Source organism: Sorex araneus, chromosome 4, assembly GCF_027595985.1.
Source record: "Sorex araneus isolate mSorAra2 chromosome 4, mSorAra2.pri, whole genome shotgun sequence".
Lineage (NCBI taxonomy): Eukaryota > Metazoa > Chordata > Mammalia > Eulipotyphla > Soricidae > Sorex > Sorex araneus.
This window is the reverse complement of record NC_073305.1, coordinates 38,123,425-38,150,365: the sequence shown is the minus strand read 5'-3', so window position 1 is coordinate 38,150,365 and position 26,941 is coordinate 38,123,425. Positions and strand designations below refer to the sequence as shown.

The window sequence follows — 26,941 nt, the reverse complement described above, 5'->3', positions numbered from 1 at the left end:
GTTATCGTTTCATTTACATTGAAAGGCTAAAACTTACAGATTAAAATATGATACATATGTTTGCTATTTGGAAGAATTTTTCAACTGAAATAAAAACATAAAGAACCAAAGACAGTGAACAGATTTAAAAAATGGTAAGACAGGCAAACACTAGCAAAAGAAAATTGTCAGGGCTCAAAAGAAAATTGTCAGAGCTCTACTAAAAGCCAAGGGCATCAGTAGAGATTACAAGGGTCATTTCATAAAGTTATTTGTTCAATTGACTAGGAAAAGAAAAATAACTCGAATGCCCTAATAACATACTGCTTCAAAGCATAAAATCAGAATGGGAAAGAAACACGTCTCTGTGTTTTTGCTCTCTCAATAATTGATTAATTGAGTTATAGAAATTAATCAGGAAGATGAGAGATTGGAGGAACATAATTAACTAGCATAAACTAATGAAGATATATCACTGTGATATATCACTGAAACCAGGAAATTTCCTTTCAAGAAAATATGGAACACTTGTGAAAGCTATATATTATGGCATAAAATCAGTGTCAACAAATGTAAAGGAACAGAAGTCACAGAGACCAGTGTTCCTCAACCTTTTCTGACTGTGGTCCCTTACTAACATTGCTTCCTTCCCCCATCTTCTACCAGTTCCCCCCCACTCCATCTTGAGTCTCTTGGGTGGTTCCCCATTTATGCGATTTTCACATATAGCCTCTTAGAACAGCCAAAAGTACATAAAGAGTATGGGTATATTCTACATTCTTTAATTTCCATGTATTAAAAACAGAGGAGGGGGAAGGGTTAAGAGTTGCTGGGAAATTTGATAAATAAAAGTAAAAATGTATACACAAACCATAAGTTAAAGAAGAAATAGTGATAAAAACACTTGAATAAGTGTTTTGTGTACAAGTGAACATAACAAAGGCAATGCAGATCAAAACTGGGCATGCAACAGTACTAATGAACTGCTAAGAGAGCAAGGTATTGTGCAAGACATAAACATAAGAAAGAAAGAAGGAAGGCTGGATGGAAAGAGGGAGCTAATCAGGTTAATTTGTCAAAAACTGAGATTGGGGGAAAAATAAAGCCAAAGGAAGTAGAAGGAAATAATAACGATAACAACACCAAGAAAATAAAATTTAAAAGAATGATACTGGAGAAAAGAGAAAGGGAAAAATTTGTTCCTTGGAGAAGTCTGATGAGATTGGAGGAAAGGAAGAGAGAGAGAACAGGCATCCCGCTGGGGCTGGGCTGATAGGCCGTGTTTGCCATCTCATTATCCCACTAGAAGGATAGGGGTTTACTCGGAGGAGACCCCACTGTCTGGGAAGAAGAAGTGGTCTGGAGAGAAGTTAGCACACTTCCACACCTCCCAAGCATTCCCAACTTGGTCATGCTTCTGCTAGCCCTTCTACCTCTGCAGCGAAGCAATTTTAACCATCTCCCAGATTTTGAAAAAGATAAAATAAGAATCAGTGACTGTCTTTATTCTCATTCTCCTTGCTGCTTTTGGATGAGCCATCAATAGCAGTCTCAGGGGAGGAGAAAAGAGACAAGAAAGAGGGGCTGTTGGCACTGGACAACATAGCAGGGCTCGCCAGAAGGGGCTGGAGGACTCAGAACTGGGAGCACAGTGGGGCTGAGGGCTCAGGGAGGTGCCCAGGCAGCAGACAGCGAGAGGAAGCAGTCCTGGGAGAGGCATTTTGACACCTACCCCACTGTGGACCCAGCAGGTCTCTGAAAGACTTTCAGCATGGAATCAATGAAAACAGCACTTTAAGAGTTTTCTGCTAATTACCCATAAAAGCAAGCAATTAATCTTGCATACTCCAGTTACATGTCATTTAGGAACTCAAAATCCCTAATGATCAATAAATCATATTTTAAAGGGAAACAAGGCCACATATATAACACAAGCACAACAAGAGCACTGTGATCTATTTTTCTGAGGCTGGAGCTATGCAGAAACAGCCAAATGACGCTTAAGACCGGGTTTTCAAGAGCAGATTAGGAAACGGCTCAGGGCGGGAGAATGCTGGCTATCCAGACAGAGCTATTTCAAAACCACAACAACGCAAGGTGGGTAGAACGGTGCAGTGGGCAGGGCTTGCTTGCATGCTGCTGAACTGGGCTTGATCCCTGGCATCCCATATGGTCCCCCAGGTGTCATCCCAGAGCACAGAGCCACGAGCAAACCCTGAACACTGCCAAGTGGAACCCCCAAACAGAACCAAACAAAAATGCAAAAAAGAGACATAGGTGATTTTGCTTTGCTCTTATGATTTCACAAAAGCCCATGCCACACAGGTGGCCATACAGAAAAGGGCCCTGACTCCAAGGAGTTCCATTTCAGATCCAGAGGGGGTGGGGATCATGAAGAATGTCAGTAACAAGACACCACAATTCAGCAGAGAGTCACATTAGATCCCGGAGCCATGGCCCCTGACTCCCAAGCAATCCCCGCCTCCACCCACCCGTGCCAACTCCCCACATATCTTGGTCCCTTTGGCCAAGTGTCTATTCAGTGAGATTAAATTATAGGCAAACTCAATGCTCAGCATTTAGCTGTGGCATTCGCCCCTGACATTGTAAATTGTAGCCACCAAATGGCTTTCTCCGGCTGGTACCTGAGTATGCATGTCATAATATTAATTCATAATGACCCGGGGAAGGTGATGGGGAAAGTGACACATGCTGAACCTCACAGGGTGACCCCACACATAGGCACAGTTTCTTGAAGCGATTTTTTTCAATTTTTTATTAGAGAATCACTGTGATGTACAGTTACAAATTATGAACTTTTGTGTTTGCATTTTACCCATACAGTGATTGTTTACCCATCCCTCCACCAGTGCCCATTCACCTCCACCAATGATCCCAGTATCCCTCTCACCACCCCCACCCCATTCCCCACCAACCCACCCTGCCTCTGTAGCAGGGCAATCCCTTTTGTTCTCTCTTGTAGTTTGCAATAGAGGTATTAAGTGGCCTTTACATTCAGCCTATAGTTTACTTTCAGTTCGAATCTTCCAACCTGAGTGGGTCCTCCCAACATCCTCTACTTGGTGTTCCCTTCTCTATCTGAGCTGCCTTTTCCCCCAACATGTGAAGCCAGTTTCCAAGCTGTGGGGCAGACCTCCTGGTCCTTATCTCTACAACCCTTGGGTGTTAGTCTCCCACTCTGTTATTTTATATTCCACAGACGAGTGCAATCTTTCTATGTCTGTCTCTCTCTTTCTGACTCATTTCACTTAATATGTTTCCCAAGCTCATCCACTTATATGCAAAATTCATGACTTTATCTTTTCTAACAGCTGCATAGTATTCCATTGTGTAGATGTACCAAAGTTTCTTTAACCAGTCATTTGTTTTTGGGCACTCCATTTTTTTTCCAGATTTTGGCTATTGTAAACAGTGCTGACTCTCCTTCACTGTTGGTGGGAATGCCGACTGGTTCAGCCTTCTGGAAAATAATATGGACAATTTTCATGAAGCAATTTTCACCTGCCCTGCCTACATGTCGAACTGTGTCTCAGAGGATGTGGAAAGCAAGTGAGGTTTTCTCTTGGTAAAGGATTCAGCCTGGCCACTAACCAAGTTCACCTTTCAGTCTTTTCCCCCAAACACTTCGGTGGCTTCGTGATGTTCTGATCTTTCAGACACAAGCAACTGATCACACAAGTCACTGGCATGGGGTGTTAATGGCAGAGAACTGAAGTAACCCTAACAGAATTCTTCTCATCTTTTAAAAAGAATAGTCCAATGGCTGGAGAGATGTTGGCACTTTGGTGCTGGACACGGTGTGGCAGAACACTGTACTAAAGTGGGCAATACCACCCGGGTCATGAAATGAACCTCAGTTAGGAAAGGGGTTTTCTGTCTGTTCATTTTTTAAAGGTAGATTTCCAGGGATATTTATTTTTGCTGAAAAGGGGGCAGGAGGGCAAATAAGGTGGAAATCTCTGTGCTAACACAGATGACCATTCTCTAGTCTCCTAAACCAATGTTAATGGAATAAAATAAATATATAAATTTTGGGATTATAAGACGCAAGCTGGAAGAAGGAAAGGAGTGAAGGCTAAGGAGAAGGGAGAGGGGGAGAGAAGAGGAAGTGATGAAGTGAGCAACTGAGCAATGATGAAGAGCCACAGGGGCTGGACTCTCTTTTCTGGGTTCCTTCTGACAAGCCCTCACCTCCTCTTGCAGGTCACCCTGAATAAAAGCACCACTGAAGAGATGACCTCTGAATTTAACTCTCAGCGAGTCTCCTTAGCTAGGAAACTATTTGTAGAATGGTCATGATTTGCACCCAGAGATAACCAGATGCATGGTACAAGATTTGAAAGGAAAAGGTCAGAAACTCCTGGGCTTTTGGAATGAGCTTTTGGAATTTAGCTCCATACATGCAAATACCTCGCAGACATGCTCTCCTCTTTACAGCACTTTTTTCCTCTTTCTCCAATTAAGGTTTCCTTCAAGCTGCAGCTACTATTCATCTACACCGCCATTTAAAGTTTAAATGAGGACAATCAGGTTGCGGAACAAGTTGCCACCAGGAGATCAAATTGCAAGTTTACATAAACTATGCCCCTGCCACTCTCTTCTGGGCATGCACCCTCTTCGAGTTCTTCTTTTGCACATACGTTAAATACGTTTCCAAGAAGTTTCCTGCATTTATCTGTGTAATAGTAAAACAAAAAACCCTGAAATAATCTAGGTCCATCATAACAGAACTGTTTTATAAAACATATAATGATACTTGACAGTTCAAAGTATGAACATGTTATATGTACCAAAAAAAAACCTCACAGTTCTCTCAAAATAAACACCAAGTGATAAAGTCAAGTTTCTTTTACAGAAAGTAAATGATAAAACTCAATAGGACTGCCTGCTATCAAGAACCAATAAACATGAATATGGATCATGCGTCACTAGAAAAGCAACGCAAAGTCAAAAACAAGACTCTGGGTTTTTTCCTTTGCCTCTGAAGCTGGCAACGCTGATAAACAACAATATTTTTCTCTCTCCAGGCACACAGCCCTGGCACGCTCAGATCCTACCAAGAGCAAAACTGATATACAAACTTTCCTGGAGACAAAAAAAAAAAAGAAAGACAAAAAGAAAAACAAACAAATCTGGACAAACCACTTCATCCTAAGAAAATAAATGCGTGTACAAAAAAAAAAGTATGATAATGTTTTGGGGGAGAATTTTCTGTTAAATAAATTATGGCACAGGGATGAAATGGATTGTTATGAGGATATACATATAAAAAAGATACAAAATAGTCATTGGCACTAATATTTTCATTAAATATTAAACGTCCAATATTGCATTAATGATTTCATTTCCATTTATTCCTGCCCATCCCCAGCAGTGCTCTGGACCTCCAGGCACTCACCTGGCCATGTACTGCTGGAACAGAACCTCTGTGGGGTGCATAGAAGGATGTACCCTGATCCCTGTACTATCTCCCCAGCCCTGAAGTTTATACTAAGGGAGGGGAGATTCGGGCAACAGCCAGTGGTGCTCCGGGCTTACTCCTGGGTCTGTGCTAAGGGGTCACCCCTAGTGGACCTCAGAGATCAAATGCAGTGCTCCCCGCACTCAAATGAAGTCAAGACAAGTGCCTTAACCTCTGTACTCTGTCTGGCCCTGCTACTTGTACTATTAAAATGAAATTAAATTTTTCCTTATTATTCAAAGATATTGTTACTGTACAGTAACAATAAGTCTCACAATGAGAGACGTTACTGGTGCCCGCTCGAACCAATCGAAGAGCAACGGGATGACAGTCATGACAGTCATTCAAAGATATGGGCAGGAGTGATAGCACAGCGGTAGGGCGTTCGCGTTGCACACGGCCAACCCTGGTTCGATTCCTCTGCCCTTCTCTGAGAGCCCGGCAAGCTACCGAGAGTATCCCACCCACAAGGCAGAGCCTGGCAAGCTACCTATGGCGTATTCGATATGCCAAAAACAATAACAACAAGTCTCACAGTGGAGACGTTACTGGTGCCCACTCGAGCAAATTGATGAGCAACAGGATGACAGTGACAGTGATTCAAAAATATCTTGTACCAGAGAACTTCTTAAGTGGGAACCACTATTTCATAGTAAATAATGGAAAATAAAAACATTTGACTAGCACTATATTTAAAGAAAGAGAAAAATAACACATTGAGGGCCAGGAAGATAACACAGGGTTAAGGTGCTGGCCTTGCACGTTCTATTCCTGACACCACACTTCCTCAAGTACCACCAAGAGTGACCCCTAAGCACAGAGCCAGGAATAAGTCCTACACACTGTCTAAACCCATACAAAGGAAACAATACATTTTATTTAATATTTTACCAAATTTTAGAAGAGTTGTTTTCATCTATGGGAAGAAGTATTTAGGATAAGGGCTATAATTCATGTCAAATTGTGAAAGGTCAAAAATATCCAAGACAATTGTGGAGAAAATGTCAAAGAAGAGAAGGTTGATATAAAACCTAAATGGCTAAACAGTATCAGCTTTGGCATCACAGAAATAAAGAACTGATAGAGCTTTAAATAGAATTAAGCCTCTCTCTTCAAGAATGTACTGATATTGGGGCTGGAGCGATAGCACAGTGGGTAGGGCGTTTGCCTTGCACGCGGCTGACCCGGGTTCGATTCCCAGCATCCCATATGGTCCCCTGAGCACCGCCAGGAGTAACTCCTGAGTGCAAAGCCATGAGGTAACCCCTGTGCATTGCCAGGTGTGACCCAAAAAGCAAAAAAAAAAAAAAGTACTGATATTGGCATAAAACTAATATGGCAATTAAAAAAAAGCTAATTATCTTTTCTACAGCAATGAGATAAGTGATCTTCAATATGGAAGACAGTTCCCTGTCTCACACAGGGATGTATGTATAGATATATGCATATATACCTATTTATATATAACATATATATATATTCGGATTAGAGCAATAGCACAGTGGGTAAAGCATTTGACTTGCACGCAGCTGACCCGGGTTTGATTCCTCCCATCCCTCTCTCAGATAACCCGGCAAGTTACTGAGAGTATACCACCCACACGTCAGAGTCTGGCAAGCTACCCGTGGTGTATTCGATATGCCAAGAACAGCAACAAGTCTCATAATGGAGACGTTACTGGTGCCCACTCGAGCAAATTGATAAACAACGGGACGACACTGCTAGAGTGCACATACATATTCATAAATAACATAATGTAATCTATTTAGGAGAATTTTTTAAATGTCTAAATGTTCGATTCTGTTGAGACTGAAGCGGTCATCGAAGCACTAGCCAAACAGGGCGTTCAAACTCAGTACATCAGCATTCTCCGTGAACTGTATTACAGATTCACCACCAGGATCTCACCATTCTACAAGGAAGTGATCATTGACGTAAAGAGAGGGGTTCAGCAAGGTATAGCATTTCACCGAAACTCTTCAGTGCCACCCTCGAGAACGTCATGCGACGACTAGAATGGGGAGGAATGGGAGTGAAGATAGACGGTCAGCAACTACACCACCTCTGCTTCGCTGATGACATCATTCTCATAACGCCAAACATTAGCCAAGCAGAACAAATGCTGACTGACTTCGGCCACAAGTGTGGAAAGGTCGGATTGCAGCTGAACCTCAACAAGATGATGCTCATGAAAAACAAACTAGTCCCTGATGCTCCATTTGCTCTCAATGGAACGAACATTTCCAAATGCAGGAGCTATGTGTACCTGGGTCGAGAACTCAACATGAGGAATGACTTGGCGCCAGGACTGCGCAGGAGGAAGAGAGCAGTATGGAATGTCTTCAAGAGCATCAAAGAAGTGATTAAGAGGATGAAGGACCTCCGACTCCAGGCACATCTGTTCAATTCCACCATTCTTTCTGTACTAACGTATACCTCAGAGACCTGGGCCTTACGCAAACAGGATGAGAACGCTATTCGGGTATCCCAAAGAGGAATCAAAAGAGCTATGCTAGGAGTATCACGTCTCACTCAAGTGAAAGAAGGAATCCGGAGTTCCATCCTCCGTCGACAGTCAAGAATCAGGGATGCTGTCTCATTTGCCCAGACATCAAAAATCAGATGGGCCAGACATGCAATGCGATTCAAAGACTACCGCTGGACTAGAGCTGTTACCAACTGGATTCCACGGGACCGTGTGGCCTCCCACCAATGAGATGCTCAGACTTCTTTGTCAAAATCCTGCATGGACGGTTTGAGGCTCTTTCTGTTCCTGGAGCGAGCAGAGATCATTGGGCTACACTAGCATGCAACAGGGACAAATAGAGAAATTACTGGCGACCACTCGAGCAAATCGAAGATCAATGGGAAGACAAGTGAGACAAGTGATACAAGTGATACAAGTGAAATGTTGTTTGGTTTGCGTGTTTTATTTGTTCTTTTGGGGGAGGGTGCAATACCCAACTATACTCAGGGGTTACTCCTGGCTCTGTGTTCAGGGATCACTCCCCATGGTGATGAGGGGACCATATGTGGTGCCAGGGCTCAAACCCAGGTAGACTGCATGCAAGCCAACACCCTACCCACTGTACTATCTCTCTGGGCTATAAAAGTTTTATCCAGAAAAATTACAGTTTGCAGAAAAGAAAAACTGAAACCCAAAGTATACCTTTAAATCTCCAGGGGAAATTCAAAGTGAAAGAGCAGTGAAATACACCCTAAGCTTCCCAGATAAAGCATCTGATCCAAACCTGCTCAAGCAGAAGATGTGGAGACACAGGATTCCCACGCGGCACTCAGGGGAGTATCAACTGGCAACATCTCTCCAGTGAACAGATGTGCCAAACCTAAGAGAATTAAAGTGACCAGGAGTTCTGGTGTAGAGGTTACATTTACCCTAAGACCCAGTTATTCAACTTCCAGGGATCTATACCCTAGGCACACTCTCCAATACTTCTAAGGAGCTTAGCAAGGATATTCCCTGCAATCCTTCTTACAACAGCAAAAGGTAAAAATGTGCCTTAAAAATTCTAAAATATTGGGGCTGGAGCGATAGCACAGCGGGTAGGGCATTTGCCTTGCACACAGCCGACCCGGGTTCAATTCCTAGCATCCCATATGGTTCCCTGAGCACCACCAGGAGTAATTCCTGAGTGTATGAGCCAGAAGTAACCACTGTGCATCGCTGGGTGTGACCCAAAAGGGAAAAAAATTCTAAAATATTAAACTGAGCAATAACAACAAAAAATAAAAGAGAATTGGCTGGTCCACAATTATCAACTTATCTATGTCAGAACAAACACTGGTGGGTAAAATAAAAATCACAAAAGGAAATGGCAGGCTTCCATTTACAGACCATTTTAAGCACAAAAGACTATATTCTCCTAGGTACAGCCTCAGTCCCCATATTACAGGTTGCAAAGACTCCATCCCAAATCCTTCTTTCCCTGTATGGATTTTCCTCTTGCTCAGGAATGAAATTTCTATTTCTTGCAACTCATATTTAGATAGAAGCAGCTACTATAGGGAAAGTACTAAAGCAGGTGACAGGGAGGCCAGAAGGATGGAAGAGTTCTCTCCTTCTGCAGAAAGGTATGGCTCAGCTAAAAAGGCTGAGGTACTTGGTCTAACCTCCCTCTGCCTCACCAAGTATGTAAACTTAGAAAGAGAGCTTAAGAGTCAAGGCTCAGAATCCTTACCTATTATGAAAATTAATTTCTATCTCTATATAACCATATAAACCCAGCATATACCCATTACACATAAAGACATATCTACATAGGTACAGATACCTAAATATTGTCCAGGACAATGAAAATACACAACACACTTGGCAAATATAGGCACGGTAGCCATCACATGAATATAATCTAACTCACATCCCGTAACACATTTCTGTAAAAGGAAAAGGTGGTAACGGGTGGGAGCAGGGCACTGCATGGACCCGCTTAGCCCTCTCAACAACGGAATACAACATTCCCACCCATGGTGGGTTTCTGTGGTCCCCTGCCCCCCAAGCTGCAGAGTGTAGCCATTTTGTTTTACCCAGGCCTTTTTCATTCCTTCAAGTTCACCATTGGCAATGCACTGCGAAAAGAGACACCTTTCTCTCTATTCCAGTGAAAACCATTCCTTCTCTCACACCACGGGGTATATTCTGGGGGTGAGATGAGACCAAAGGCCTCACATCACAAAAATTCCAGGGACACGGCACAGTTATATTGCTCTGAGAGGCGATAGTCTCTCAGTTCCATGACCCCCCCTTTGGAGGGACACGAGGCACCTTGCAAAGCTAGAATAGAATTCTACCCCTTGGTCTTTACAGAGCAGCGGCGGCCTGTCACTCAGACTCTGTCACAACAGCTGCTAGATACGGACATGTCTTTTGGAGACAAGGAAAAGCTGGATTTTATTCCTAGTCTTCCTTCCTGAAGGTTTGGGAAAGGACAGTGGGCATTTCAGCTCGCCAGCCAATGTGGCGCCACCATGTGGCAGCAGAATAACCAATTCGTTGATCACTCAGCTTTAAAATTCAGTTCTTAACATTGAGAAATTTAAAATATTTTCATTTTCATTTTATTCATTCATATTTTACTAGGACATAACCCTTCGTGTTATTCTGATACACTCTAGAACTCAAGTAGCCTCTGTTGCTCAAAGTCAGCGCTGTTTTATATCTGGGGCCTGACTTATCACATGAAGATCCAAGAATCAATCGTCGGGATGTGATGCAGACAACCAGCTCATTCTGGTTGAGACCATATGCTTCCTTATAACTTTATGGACTGGCTTAAGGATGAGTAAAACTATAAATTAGGTTTAAAATCAGATACCTCTAGTTTGTACTCATTAAAAAAAATTTAAGTAGGAAAGTCATCAAGTAGTTTCATTTCAGCTTTGAAGCTAAAATGATAAATATGAGAATAAAAACAAAATTTGCATGACAGAGCTAAGCAGGATGATGGTTATCCTTGGAGTATGCTGCCTGTGAGGGTAATGGGGGAGATAGGGAATATTCTAACAATTAACTTTGGCACTGGTTAGACATGTGTGCTTGCTTTGTGAAAAAAACCATTGAATGTACATTTCAGACCTGTGCATTTTTCTGTGATTTTTATACTCCAGTATAATCTTAAAACAGATCCACCCAACTCTGACCCAGTCATCTGTCTTTAATTTGACTATAGACCAAAAAAAAACAAACAAACAAACAAAAACAAAAAACCCAAATAAGTGTGTGCACAGAAATAGCCAGGAAGACCAAGGTAAGCTGACCAGGAGATGCTTCAGTCTGTGAAAATCAATTGCTTCAAAGGCTGTGGGCACTGATGAGATCTTCTACCCCTCAGAGGAGGGAGGAAGGAAACAGATCACCATCTATATCTCTGTTAGTTTAGATTACTGAGTTTGGCTGACACCTCACCATCTCAAAAGTGATCCACAAATCCTGCACCAGGCAACTCACCCTCCCCCACGTGAAACCTTGACCACAGGGATAATTCTGTCACCAAGAGGCACACACCGTCTCCAGAAACATACTGCAGCTCCACAGACACATCTCCACACACAAAGACACACCATTGGCTCCCGCCTCCAGACACAACCCCCTGGACCACAGGGAGGAGCCCAGAGTCCCATAAAGATGACCAGCCCCCAGCCAGTATGGACGTATCAGGGATGGGGATGAGCTGTGGGGAGGGAGGTAATTGGGAGAGATGCAAGTACTCACAGCCAGGCTGCAGGAAGATGTGAAATAGTATGTTCAAAGACTCAGCAAATTAAATTCATCTACAAAGATGGATTTTTTTTTTTTTAGATTAGAGAAGGGCATTTCAAGAGCTGCTGTAAAAATTCCTGAAATCACCTCCTTTTCCAGCTACAGGTCCAGACCCTTCTGGGTCATCTTCCTTATACTTCCTCATCCAGCGTCTCCTCTTAGCCCCACTGCCCTGAAAAGACTAAGGGAGGGATTATTGCGCTCTACGGAGAAAAAAATAAATGAAAGAGTTGAGACGCAAAGATGCTTGCCAGACGTCACAAAACTAGCATAAGGGGTTGTCTCAGATCTTAGCGTAAGGAGAACATCTCAGATGTTCCCTGATTTAGGAAGGGGAGGTTGACTTGGAGGAACAGGGAGATAATGTCAAGCCCAAAGCTCAGAACTACAGGGACCGAAACAAAGATCTGAGTTAAGCGACTCGGGATTTACTCACTCTGGGACTGGACTCCACCCTCCCCCTGGGAAAGAGGCACAAGCCCAGATGGAGGGCGAAGGAGGCGGGCCGGCAGGCAAGAAGCCAGGCTCAGAGCATTTTCCGGTCTCCTGGATGAGCGCTCAAAAGGAAAGCACCCCCAGAGCATAGTTGGGTGTGCGCAGTTTGAGTCTCCGGGATCCTTTCCCTTGCGGGTAGGTAGGGCTTACCCAGCAGAAGGAAACCCTGAAGAGCGGATCTATGAGCAGGCAGGCACCTAGCAAATCCCCTGACCCAGCAGGGACATCCAAATCATTAGGTGACCAGGAACGGAGGCGATTCTTCCCAAGACTTCCACCGTTGGGCTCACCCCTAAAGTCTCCCACGACTTGCCCCCCCCTAAACCTTGTATCCCTTGGGATTCATTCCCGACTGCGGTGGGGGTGGGGGCTTGGGGTAGGAGAAGGCCGGCATAAAAGAAGACCAGGATGAAGCCCAAGTTGCCCATCTCACCACCCCCACCCCCAGAGCGCGCCCCTCCCCGGACAGTCCGCGACCTCGCCAGGTGCGATTTTCTGGGGTTCCTACTCGGTGCAGCGGCGTGACCTTGAGCAAGTACCTGCTTAGCCCCATTTTACAGAAAAGAAGGATCCGAAAGAGCGGAGGAAGCGGCGCGGGGCTGCGGCGCGCGCGAACCCGCGGGTTCCAGGCGCCCGGGGCCGTGCGCCCCGATGCCTAGTGGGTGCGCGGTGAGCCGCAGTCCAAGCGCTACGTGGCCAGTGGGAAGCGGAAAACCGGAGCGAAACGCAGGGGCGAGCTTCGGCCCGGTTGCCGGAGCAGGGGGGCGGCTGCGACTCCCGAGAGACGAGCCCCTGGCAAGTTCAAAGCCCGCCCCTCACTCACACCCGCGCCCCCTTTTCCTCCCCACGCCCCCTCCGCGAGACAGTCCGGGGGGTGCCCTGACTCAGGACTCGCACCGGGGACCGGGCACCGCGGCGACCCACCCAGCCCCGAAGTTGCGGCAACGTGAGGAGGCGTGTGGCGCAAAACGACCCGCGGGGAGGGGACGGCACTCACTCGGGGTGGCCGGGCTGGAGCAGGTTCCCTGAGCGGGGTCATCGATGGCCGCGGGGCTCCGGCCAACGCGCCACCGGGTGCCTGGGGCCACCTGCCGCAGCGCGCCCGCGCGGGGATGAGGAAGCGGCGAGCCGCAAAGCTGCGGGGCGCGGGCCACGCCGGACCCGAGCCGCAGCGCCGTGGGGGCTCGGCCGGCACCGCCGCCGCAGCCGCAACGGGAGCCCGGGAGCTGGCAGGAGGGCGGGAGCGCGGCGGCGGCTGCAGCGGCTCGGAGGGAGGCGCCCGCGCGGCCGGCACCAGGGCCCGCCCGGCCGCCGCCGCCGCCTCCACCTGCTGGCCCGGCCGCCGGCCAATCACAGGGGCCCGGGGCGGGGGCGCGTGCGGGGCGGCGGGCAGGAGCGATCGCGCCTGCGCCCGGGCCGGGGGGTACCTGCGGGCGGCTGGCTCGGGAGCTCCCGGGGCGCGCGGGTGGCACGCGCGGGGAAGAGGCGGGGCCGTGGCTGCGCGCGCCCGGGGCGGGGACCCGCGCCCCTCCCCGGGCGCTCCCGGGCGGCGCAGTGCGGTGCTGGGGCCGTGGCCCCGGAGACCCCCGTGGCGCGACTTGGGGCCGTTTCCAGCGTTCAAGGAAGGCGCTCAGCGTCCCCCGGCTCCCAGCCCTGGGGAGCCTGTTCTCATCCCTAACCCGGGAGCGGAGCGTCCTCTGAATCCAAGGGCCCGGCGCCGCCACCCACTCCGCCTCGCTCCGCGCAGTGTGGGCGCGCTCGCTCAGGCACCTCGCCAAAGCCTGCGTGGCGCTTCTGCACTCGCGGCTCTTCCTCGCCTGCACAGCCCCCACTCCGGGTGACCCAAACCCGGATTCCGATTCCTTAAGTTCTCGCACGAATAGCACTGTGCTAGTGTGGCGTGCGCTCATTCAACACACTTCGACTGGGTCCGCGCCCAAGTCTCCCAAAGTCCCCCCATCGCTGCCGCACCGCCCGCTGAGTGAGCCGCGCGCGGTCGGAGCAAGCCCCAAGATTGCTGCAAGCAGAGGAACACAGTGGGGCTAGTGCCGGGAGCCCCAGGGTGCCGAGGAAGGCCGGGGAGTTCAGGAGTTTCTCTCTGGCCTGGGTTTGCGGGCGCGTCTGCAGTCCTCGGGGCCCGCAATCTCCTGAGACGCCTGCCACGGTTCCCGGGACCGGGGGGGGCACGTTGTCAGCTTCAGCAGCAGGGTGGAAGGCAGCCCCCACAGAATAGTTTCTGGAACTCCATGCCTAAAATCCGAAGAACCCTCTCGGGACGGGGACGCGAGATTCTCTCCGTGTATATTTGTGCAGGAAATGGAAGCTGCTGAGCGTTTGCTGATCATCTGCAGCAACAAGGCTGAAAAACTTTAAGAGGGTAACTTGAAAGAGTAAAGGAGCGGATTTCTTCCAAGATTCTGGTTTCCTCTCTTAAAATGATATAATGATCTGCTCGTTGGTGAAAGTAGAAGAAAGTTTGTCTTTTGTTTCTGTACGGTTTGCATTTAACTTTAGTTTTGGTTATCTGTGCTTCCTTAGCATTTACGAAGTACAAAATCCAAAATCACAACGCTTTTAGCTCTTAATTCCTCTCTGGAGGTGACCATTGTTAACTTGTTTTGTATATCCTCCTAGAGGAAACCTGTCGTCCCACTGTTCATCGATTTGCTCGAGTGGGCACCAGTAACGTCTTCATTGCGAGACTTGTTATTACTGTTTTTGGCATATCGAATTCGCCTGGGGTGGTTTGCCAGGCTCTGCCGTGTGGGTGGGATACCCTGGTAGCTTGCGGGGCTAGCCAAGAGGGGCGGAGGAATCCAACTGGGTCGGCCACGTCCAAGACAGACACCCTAAAGGCTCTGCTATAGCTGATTCATATGCATAAGTATTTAACATTTTTATCTTTTTCCTTTTTGTTAAACAAAATAGTAGGTCTGACTCCAGATTTAGGAGGATTTAGGGGTTTCATTGATGTCAAAAGTAAAAATAACACACACACATTCCATCTCTCCCCTTCCTCCTCCTGTTCTCATCTCTGCAAACATCCTTATTAAACTGGTTTACTGCTCCTGGTGGCATTTGGCATCTCCAGGATTGCTTTTCTCTGTGGACAGCACCTGCAAAGTGTCTTGTATGTTCTGCTTCACTCAAGAGCCCACCCCTGAAACAGGGACTTGGGTATCCTGATGCCAGGCTTGGGTTATTCTCATGGTGTGTGAACAATGACAGTGAGATGAATACAGTGGTCCAAGTAAACCTGGCCAAATATTTATAAGAAGCTTGCAGATGCCTTTCTACATAGGCCAAGTACTGTTATGACCAGACTTGTTGAAAACCTTTGCAGCAGGATCCCAGGCCAATGTGGAAAAGGTTAGAATGTGAGTGGTCTACTCTTCATATATGGTCCAGCAGTGTTGTCTCATCCCAAGCACGGGGGCTGGGTTAGAAGACTATTTGGCAAGATGCAGTGTTCACAAGATTAGCTTAATAAATAAATTTGCCTCTTTGGGAGACTTCCAGAATCACAGTCCTAAAATCTTCCTGAAGTTATACACATTTTCAAAGAAAGATAGGTGCATACAAAAGAATGAGATGATTTGGTCAAGTTCATAAGTAAGAGAAGAATGAGACAAGAATGAAAATCCAGAGGCATCAGACATGGAAAGGAGCCCAGATTCCCTATTTGTCCTTCAGAAACAGGCACTGCTTTGGTTTTTCACTGGAGCCAAGAGTGATGTTTTTAGGGTTCTCCATGAAAGGCTTGGCATTTGGAGATGATTTGGTTAGTAATGAGCCTGCAGGAAGAGGACCTAAAATGCTACCTTTTGATTGTTCCATCCGGAGAGCTGTCATCCAGCTGCTGAATTACAGCAATGTTGATCCCTTCTTTTGGCCCTCATGATTCACAGGAAGTGCTTGTTTTTTTCATTTTCTGCATGATCCTGGCCACTATAATGGTTTTAATGGATTCTTTTATCACAAAGAACTCATTGACTCTTCCTTGTACTCTCCAGTAAATGTATCATGTCTTCTTTTAAAATGTGAATCAAACAGTCCACTTCTTACTTAGAAGATTGATGAATTTATACTGGCAGGCAAAGAGCATGTCTCTAGGGACTTCTGATTAGAATGAATAGAGTATTCATCACAAGACTCTATGCCAGTCTGACCTTACCATTTCCTGGCTGTGTGACCTTTAGCAAGTTGCTTAACTTCCCTGAATCCTAGAGTCCCTAAGTATCAAATATGATATAATCTCCACTGCTCTGACAGGCTGTTATGTGGTATTGTTTTGCACATGGAATTTAATGTATGTTAGCTATCTCAAAATTACCACTTTTAACCTTGGGAAATGAAATATATATGTAAAGGAAGTTTCTATGTCATTGTGTAGCATTCATTGAGATAGAAGTAGTGAGACCTTTGCCCCCTTCTTCTTTTTCAACCATAGCATGATACCTGATTTTTAAAATCTTTCGACCTCTTAGCACTTGTTACATAATTTTTGTAATTTAGGTATAGCTCCAGGCTCCCTAACTAGACTGGAATGGTCTTGAAATTGGAAGTCTGTCACATTTTGGTTCCTTTGGCTGCCTGGAACATGACCTTGATCAATTGCACATATCTAATAATGATTGGTATGTGGATGAAAGAAAAAAAATTTAGACCTCATAAAAAAATTGAGGTCATTTGGTCTTGAAAGACTTATGAAGAGGATAAAAAGGCAAATTATATCCAGTGGTGATTGTTTTCAACAAAATAACAGATGATATTATCTAGAATATATAAAGAACTTTCAACATTTAATAGTAAAAGCAACTTCAAACAATCCAGTTACAAACTAGGTAAGAGGCATGAAGAGATATTTCACTAATATATATGTTCATATATGTGTATATATATTTATAGTTGGAAAATGAACACATAAAATGATGTTCAGCATAAGAAAATGATGGCTGGAGGAATCAGTCGGGATGGGAGATGCGTGCTGGAAATAGATAATGGACCGAACATGATGACCTCTAAGTGTCTGTGTTGCAAGCCATGATGCCCAGAAGTAGAGAGAGAGTATGAGGAATATTGTCTGCCATGGAGGCAGGGGGAGGGTGGGAAAGGGGGGGTGTACTGGGGATATTGGTGGTGGGGAATGTGCATTGGTGGAAGGATGAGTGTTTGATCATTGTGTGATTGTAACCCAAACATGAAAGCTTGTAACTATCTCATGGTGATTCAATAAAATTTTTTAAAAAATTTTTGCGTTAAGTATACATTTTATTTGAATCAACAATTTCAAAATTCAATAAGATAATAAGATAATATTGACACAACTTTTAATGTTGTACATAAAGTCCATTGGGTAAGGTGCTTGTCTTGCATGCAGCCAATGAGGGTTTGATCAGCATTACTGTATATAGTCTCCAGTGCACTGCTAGGACTGATTCATGAGCAAATTGCCAAGAGTAAGCACTGAGCATCACCAGGTGTGCCCCCCAAACTAACACAATAAGACCCAAAAGATATATTTTTAGCTCCGCCTTTTAAAATTTTTTTTTAAAAAAAGATGTTCAGCATCATTGACCACTAGAGAAATGTAAATTAAAACTGTAATGCGATATTGCTACATACCTATCAGAACATAGATTAAGAGTTAGGGACCAGAGAGAGATAAGTATAGGTAGGATACTTCCCTTGAATGCAACCAACCCAAGTTTGATCCTTAGCACCCATATGGTTCCCTGAGTGGTCCCTGAGCCCAGAGTCAGAAGTAAGTCCTGAGCATTGCTGGTTTCGGCCCAGAAACAAAAAAGGAGGAAGGGAGGGGCACAATAAATGAGGAGAAGATAGGGAAACTATGTCATTTGAACATTGCAAGCATCAATATAAAATTATGCACTGCTCTGAAAAATAGTTTCTCTATTTCTTTTTGCTAGGAGTTGCACTCAGCATATGGGGCAGAGAATGGAACCCAAGGCCTCACAAATAATGCAAGGCAAGCACTCTTCTACCCAACTACACTCCAGCCCCTTGGCTATTTCTAAACTATGTCAGACTTACACAACAACCTAAGCAGTGTTTCTCAAGCAGGGACCGTGTGGGCCCGTAGGGCATTCCAAGATAGCTACTGGTGAAAATCATGTGAATGGGGAACCATATATGAGACAAGGAGTCCAACTCCTAGGGCAGGAGGCTCATAGGAAGAGAACAAAGTCAGAAGGAGACCACAGTCAAAAAAATGTTGAGAAACACTAATCTACTGCATTAAACTTAGAGAAACAAAAACTCTCATTCCCAAAAAAGTTTATACGAGAATGTTCACAGCAGATTTATTCATAATCAGTAGTTCTAGAAGTTATATGCAAAACTCACTGTGGCCTATCCAGTGTTTTTTTTTCCTTTTTTGAATCTTCTTTTGGAAGTAAAAACAACTGATAGTGTAGCAACCTAGGTGAATCTTAAATATATGGTGCTGAGTATCAGTGGGAAAAAAGAACAATCTCAGAAAGTTGCATATCATATGATCCTCTTCTCAAAATAAAGCTATAAAGATATAAAACAGATCAGTGGTTGACAGGACTTAGGGACAGAGTGAGTGTGACTGTGAAGGGTAGCCTGCATGTGTCTGGGAACACTAGGTTTGGTTGTGGTGGTAGTTATACATAGTTAACATGATAAAATGGCATAGAGCTATATATCCACATGTCCACTAAAGAGTTCATGCATAGCTGTTAAAATCTAAATAAACTCTGTGGCTTGAACCAGTGCCAATTTTTAGATGTTGGTCTTGGAGTTTTACAGGATGTTAACACAGGGGGAGTCTGTCAAGGTTTGCCTGAGATCTTCCTGTACATTACCTTAAGACTCTGGTGATTCTGTAATTGTTTCAAAATGAAAAGTAATTGATTGAAAAGATTAAGAAATTTCTCTATCTAAAATGAAAGGGGAGCATCAGAATCATAATGGTGAACATCTTGTAAGTCCATCATTTGGCACTGCCTTATTATAATTTAGCTTATCAAGTTGGTATTTGCAGTAGTTATTTCAGACACAGATCTCATATCAAGCACACATGTTAAAAAGCATCACTGTATCACTGTCGTCCCATTGTTCATCGATTTGCTTGAGCAGGCACAAGTAATGTGTCCATTTGTCCTAGCCCTGAGATTTTAGCAGCCTCTCTTTACGTGTCCTTTCCAATGGTGCCACATTGGAGGTTCTTTCAAGGTCAGGGAAATGAGACCCATGATTCTTACTATTTTTGGCATATCGAATATGCCACAGGTAGCTTGCCAGGCTCTGCTGTGTGGGCAGAATAGTTTTGGTAGCTTGCTGGGTTCTTTGAGAGGGAGAACTAGACAATAAGAGGTTGTATGGCTGCGAATGTGGCCACGTGCTTCCAGGAGCTTTGTTTTATAGTCTCTGGATCTTGGCGATGATGGGATTACAAGGTACTGGGGTCAGTTGTGGGTATGACTGCCTAGCTACTGGAAAATGGGGGATCTGGGTGGAGGAGGCCCAGTCCCGATCCGAGCAGGCTTGGAGATCTCAGCCCCGGGTCCCACACATCTGGGTTCCTCTGCCAGTTGCTTCACGCGTAAGGTTCATCTGAGCATGTGGAGAGTGGCCTTGAGCATCAAAAAGCATGTCAGCACAAAAATGTCCAGTAATATTGAGACCACCGTCATGTCATGGATATTGGATATGAGTTCTATAATTTTAGATCTTTCATCACAGAGTAGTCCCAGAGTTCATAGCCGGGGCCTTTGGCTTCTCACGATCATCCAGGGCAGGCTGCCCTCCTGAATATTCTTCAAAGTCTGAATCAGATTTCTACTAATCAAGTCATTTTGTCTACCACCCTACATATCTCAGGGCAGATTTGAGCCGCACAGAATCTCAGCATGAAATATAGTCAGGCTGTTTACTTGTAAATCTATTTTTGTATTGAATATAGTTGTTTCATCTGGAGATTATCTGGCCCAGATAATCTCCTCATTGACCGCCCTCCAGAACACATGGCTGCTTCTCCCAGAAGGGAGCATAAAATGAGGCCCCCATAACCATGCCACTGGACTCTGCATCAGGAGTGCCCCAGAAGGGGGTGGGTGAGAGCACTGCCCACCCCAAGAGACCCAGGCCAGACACCTGACCTCCACTACCCACTGCCGCCACTCCAGGCCACTTTCCACACGCTCGGGCCCAGCCTCACACATGAGTGAATATATTCCTGGATCATGCGACTGCTTCACAGCCACGTGACACATCATCATAAAGGGAAATATATTATATATATGCACCTCTCAGAGGGCTCGGCAAGCTACCGAGAGTATCCTGCCCACATGGAAGAGCCTGGCAAGCTCCTGGTGGTGTATTTGATATACCAAATACAGTAACAATAACAGATCTCATTCCCCTGACCCTGAAAAGAGCCTCCAATTGATGGGAAAAACAAGTAAGGAGAAGCTGCTAAAATCTCAAGGCTGGGACCAATGGAGATGTTACTGGTGCCTGCTCGAGTAAATTGATAAACAACAGGAGGACAGTGATACAGTGATAGTTGTTTTCTAATTGTCAGTGCTATTAAGATTTTCATGCAAATACACCATTTAAAAATATACAATATATTACATTTATTATAAATGATACAGTGTAATCCTATACAGAAAAAAAGATAGATATCTTATTGATATATAATTTTATACATTATTAAATGTTAGCTATTCATTAGATTGATATTATTTTCTGATCATACCACAGAATAATCCTACCTTGAGGCAAAAGGTAACCTTTATAATCCTTTAATCAAACGTGGACAGCAAGTGCCTGGTGGATACTTAGCCTTGCCAGGTGGCTTCTTTGTGACTTCTCTGTCACTCAGAGAATGGGGCAGTGTGGGCCGTTAACAACCCACAGTGACTGTGAGAAAGAAGTGCACAAGCCCATTGAGGGGACCTGGGAAGGGCACCTACCTCACAACTTTTCCTGCGTTCTTGCTAAGCAATGAAAAGAACAAGAAAACTTGAGTAGATTAATAGCTTCCTCTAAGTCAAGGAGCCTTGCTGGTATAGTATGAGAATTTTGGGCAACTGCAGTCTGTATCTGCTTGACAAAATATTTAGTGAAAAACAAGCAAAGAATATGTCTAGAATATACACAGGTCATCTATAGCCTATGTTCAGCTTAGCAAGAATGAACGAAGGAAGTTAAAAATTTATTTTTAATTGCATTTTTAAAAGTAAGAATAGAGAGAATGTGAGAAATATTACATATTGGTGATAATGTAGGAAAATGCATTATATCAGACAGACTATGGTGGAACCTATTTGAAGGTCAACTTGGTTGAAGTCATATAAGCCCTTTGCACCATTTTTGGTTATTCTAGAACTCTGCTTCCAAACTACCAGTGCAAGCATGTCTCAGATTACCTTTTCCGAGTAATGTCAAGTACTAAAGAAGTGAAAATAGCCTATAGGCTGTGAGTGGGCACATTTGAGGAGCAAATTATAAAATAGCATATCTTCTAAGCTTGTGTTTATAATGAGAAAATTACATATTATATATTATATATTATATATGTAGTATATACACAGATATATATATGTAGATTTAGTTTCCGTACGTACATACATGCTTGTTTTCACATATCAAAACAGAATATTTAGCAAGACATATTTATTTATTTATGTAATTTCTTGGTTTGGGGGCCATGCCCAGTGATGCTCAGGGCCTACTCCTGGCTCTGCACTCAGGAATTACTCCTAGTGGGCTCAGGGGGCCATATAGGATGCCAGGGATAGAACCTGGGTTTGATTCTTGCCAGGCAAGCACCTTACCCGCTTTACTATCTCTCCTGCCCAAAGGCATATCTATATTTTTTAAAAACACTGTTTTCTGCATGCATCTCCCATACCAAGTACTAAAAAAGTAAAAAAAAAATTAAAAAATAAAGAACACTTTTTTTCCAGGAGGAAAAGAAGAGAAAAGCTATCCTGAAGCAGCTGAGACGTTTGCTCTGAGAAGTGGCAAGGGACTTCCTTAGTTCATGTTGTAGGTCAAATTCTAAGAAGCAGAGCCTAAGGCAGAGATTCACTTGCACAGAATTTTCTTTTGGTGGAGAGGATGAGGGAGTCAAGAGCAGGAGCTGAACAGATGGGAGTCTCAGCATGGGGTCCTGATCTAGAGTTGCTCTGTAGAGTGGATCTCATCTTGATGCTAAAGGAGCCAGCCTTTTCCATGCTCAGACCCATCACACACAGTTTAGGCTGGTCAAGGTAAGATCCTTGTAGACAACATACCTCCGGATCACCTGAAGGTAGTTTTTCATAGAGAAGGAGTTCTTCAAGGAGAGGACTGAACAACCAACCCTTTTGACTGAGGGGTGGGCAAACTCATCTGATGGAGGGGAGCTGAGTAGGGGTCCCTAAACAAATACCACAGTGATATAAATAAAAAGGTGAGGGGCTACAGAGATAGTACAGTGGGTAGGGCACTTTGCACATGCTAGCACATGTGCAGGTTTGATTGCCAGCACACCAAAATAGTCCCTGGCCAACCTAACCATAGAACCAGGAAAGACCCAAACACTGCCAGGTTGGCCCCCCAAATTAAAAATAATAATAATAATAATAAATAGGAAGTGAGCAAGTGTTCTCTATTTGGGGCACTTGTGACTGAGAGTAAAAGAAATCAAGACAGTGATGGAGAAGCAGAACAAATTGAGGTCATTTCTCATCCCTAATTTCAGTATCACTCCCTGCAGAGGAACTGGATCTGTTTACATGCAAAATGGTCAGACATTTTAGCTTTACTCCTTGATATTTAAAGTTAGGAGGAACAGTTTTTGGGGGGCTTACAGCCATTAAGAGCCCTAGTTGGAACTACTTCTCACTGGATCAGTGCTGATTCATTCTCTGGGTCTGAAATGGGCTTAACCCAGCTTGGCTGGATTTGACAAGTGGAGAACGGGCTAAATTTCAGCCTCCATTTGTCCTCCCAGTCGGATACCTATATACAGTATACATCTACCCAAGTAAATAGTGACCCTGACCCCCAAAGAAGATCCAGTGCATAGAGGAGTAAGGAGACCACTGCAATGGCATCCCTTTAAGAATTAAAGAGGCTAAGCTTTAAAATAGGCTTAGCATGAGGCTCTTTATTAGAGTGGGGGAAGTATGGACAAACACTCAGAACCTGCTTGTCTGTGTGGTTACAAATCTCTAAAACTCCAGAAATTGCCTAGAGAACCAGTGGTCAAATTTGGGATTGGGAACTTAACTGGTGGAGCAATAACTTTGACCTCAACTCAGTGGATCCCTCCCAGGGATCCACTGTGGCTGAATCTAGTAGCAGGAGCATAGAGAAATCTCTGAAGCCAGACCATGCAGAACCAGTTCTCAGTAGCCTCACCAGGAGGTGGTAAGGCAGCAAGAGAAGAGAGGACCTTGAAACATGTTGACCAGTCTGTTTTGCTCACTGCATGGGGAAAGAGGATGTACTTGTTGGACACTCATGCTTTGCGGAGACTTTAGCGGGTAGAAGATGTGAGTTGGAAATGTGGATTCCTGCTCTTGCATGTTGATTGGTTAGAAAAGAAAAGCTAGATGACCATATATGCTTCTCAAGTTGATGGAGCAGATCATATTGGACTCAGTTGCAACAGTAAGGCAGGGAAACAAATGTGTTGCTTCTGGTAAGTACAGTTTTTTCTTACAAGATATTTTTAGAATAATTAATATTTTATTGTAATGTTATTCATTGCCTACTAAATAATGGCTTTTAAAAAGCTTTGCTGCTTTCTTTAATAAAGTTGATTCCATCTTAGAAGGACAATACAGAAGTAATAATAGAATCTTTTCATTCATTGATTGGAGCAACCAATAAGGGATTCTTGTTCTGCTGAGAGATGCTAATAATACCAGTGTTATCTTACAGGCAGCAAAGATGACTACTGATTTCCAGATTCTTGGCTTGAAAATGTCATGGTTTTATTTGTTTGTTCGTTTGTTTGTTTGTGGGCCAAACCCAGCAGTTCTCAGGGCTTGCTCCTATCCCTGCACTCAAGAATCAATCCTGGCAGGCTCAGAGTACTATATGGGGTTCCAGGAATCAAACTTGGGCCTGCCGCATGTAAGGCAAACATCCTGCCCACTGTACTATTGCACCGGCCCTCATGATCTTCTTTGCTGCTACTCAGGCCCCTACAATAAATCCCAGAGTTGGTTAATAATCTCTGTGGTCAAATCAGATATAGAACTTTACTGATTCCTGAGCCAGTTAACATCTGCGGCATCTAATTCAGCCTAATATTGTGCTAAGGGCTAATGGAATAAGCATTAAAACCCAGAAACTTAGCTAGTGTGGTGCATATAAAAGTTCATCTTCTTCATAACAATCCTCAAACCCTGGGATGGATTGTCACAATTTTACTCACAGAGATAAGGTTACTATTGAAATAGCAAAGGCAGTTTATCATCAAAGAACAAGACACAAGAACCTGTCTTCCTCGTTCAGTGACTGTCTCAGTCCCTTTCTTAGTGCACATGTTCTTCATTCCCTATCACCTTCCACCTTTTTAACAAGTCCTTTACTTTCTTTTTCTCTTTTTTACCATTTATCTTCCCCCACTGGAATGTAAGCTTCTTAGAATATTTTTGCTTTGTTCCTTGATTATCTCCAAGTACCTTGGACAGAGCCCAACACAAAGAAAGTTCTCCATGAATAGTAGTGAATGGATGTAGATGCCAGGAAAACGATTATTCATCAATATTTACAATTCAAAGATGTTCAGAGGTTTTCATGTACACTGAATATTCATCTAATACATTTTTAATCAGGTGACCTGATTTTTTATATATTTTACTGTTCCTTCAAAAGGTGAAGAGTTTAGAAATGAAACATTAAATGCCAGAAACTCATATTAAAAGCTTTGTAAATCATGGTGTCTATATACAAAATAAATATGTAAGTAAATAAATTTAAAAGTAAGAATAAAGGTTAGGAGATAATATAACTAGTAAGGCGCTTGCCTTACACACAGCTGACTCAGGTTAGATCCCTGAACCACCTCCTTGTGGTTCCCTGAGATCCATCAGGAGTGATCCCAGAGAGCAGAGCCAGGAGTATCTCCTGAGCACAGATACATGTAGCTCTAAAACACAAACAGAAATTAAAGAAGTAAAGATATAACTCCTACATGACCCAGAGATTCCAATTCTTGTCATCTGCTCCTAAAATACTAAGACATTAATTCAAAAATATACATGCAGTGTTTATACCATAGCCAAGGTATGGAACCAATCCAAATGCCCAGCAGCCAATGTATGGAACAAGAAGTTGTATCTATATGCACCATGGAATATTAGGTGGTGTAAATAAAAAAGATGAAATCATGCAGTTCACAGCAGTTGGATGAATTAGAGGACATCACATTAAGTAAAATAAGTCAGAGGGTCACATAGTGGGGGAAAAGGCAGCTGAGATAGAGAAGGGAACATCTAGTAGAGGATGTTGGGAGGACCCACTCGGGTTGAAAGATGTGTGCCGAAAGTAGATTATAGATCGAACATGATGGCCACTCAATACCTCTATTGCAAATTATAACACCCAACAGGAGAGAGAACAAAAGGGAATGCCCTGCCACAGAGGCAGGGTGGGGTGGTGGGGGTTGGGGTGGGGGTGGTGGGAGGAATACTGGGAAGATTGGTTGTGGAAAATGGGCACTTAGGGTAGAGGGAAGTAATCAATCACTGCAAACATGAAAGTCCATAAATTTGTAATTGTACCTTATGGTGATTCACTAATAAACTTTTTTAAAAGTAAGTCAGAGGGAAAAAGATAAATACTGGATGATCTCACTCATCTGTGGAATATAGAAAGGAAAATATAAGAGAATATACAGTATTAAACAATGCTCAAAACTTGTCATTGGAATGCAAAACCAACTACCAAAATAGTGGGGGAAAGAGAAAGAAAGACAGCTGAATTAGAGGTGACAGAGAGAGTGGTGGAAGAACATGGGCATTTTGGTAGCTGTGGGTATAATAATTTTTTAAATAAATTTTGACACTATTGTAACTACATAAACTATAATAGCTTTTTAAATATTTTAAATGATATATTTATATTAAATGTTATATTTAACATAATATTTTATATTTTAAAAGTTTTAAATTTTAACATAATGTCATATATTTTATTTTAAAATGTTATATTTAAGTGTTGAATAGAAGTCTTCTGTGACTTTTTAAAATGCTAGGATGTTTATAATTTCACACTATTTGAATGCCAATCTTATAAATCAATGACTTTCATGTAATTTTATTTGCAGGTAGAGCAATTATTATTAGGGTACTATTTTTGTTGATATGTTCAATAAAATAATCCAACAGTAAAAAACACAGGGTGAAGTCTCTCTAAGCTGGTTGCAATGTTATTACCAGTTCCTTGAGGAAATTTCTCCTTGCTGTAATCCTCCTTCCATCACCACCTTTACTACTATCTTTATGAGAAAAATCGGGGAATTTATGTCTTCAGGAGACATAAAAGTAGATCCTACCACTATTTCTACAACATAGAAATATAAGGAAGAATATGAGTAGAATGTGGATATAAACTTCTCTATAAGTAAGAGAAAGGAGACAGATTCTCTCCCTAAGAAACTGAAAACTGTACAAGCAGGTATGTAGAAGACACCAGTTGGTTCTCTCAGACTG

General features: G+C 43.7%; 1 protein-coding gene across 3 annotated transcripts in view; it reads right to left on the bottom strand.

Annotated features, from left to right (window-relative positions):
• The window catches only part of MYRIP (myosin VIIA and Rab interacting protein), a 345,140-nt gene extending 331,606 nt beyond the window's left edge, over positions 1–13,534 (bottom strand). For all 3 annotated transcript variants that reach the window (XM_055135103.1, XM_055135102.1, XM_055135104.1), the window contains exon 1: positions 13,231–13,534. The gene's annotated coding sequence lies outside the window, so the exon portion shown is untranslated. The remainder of the gene's footprint in view (positions 1–13,230) is intronic.
• Positions 13,535–26,941: the final 13,407 nt, after the last annotated feature.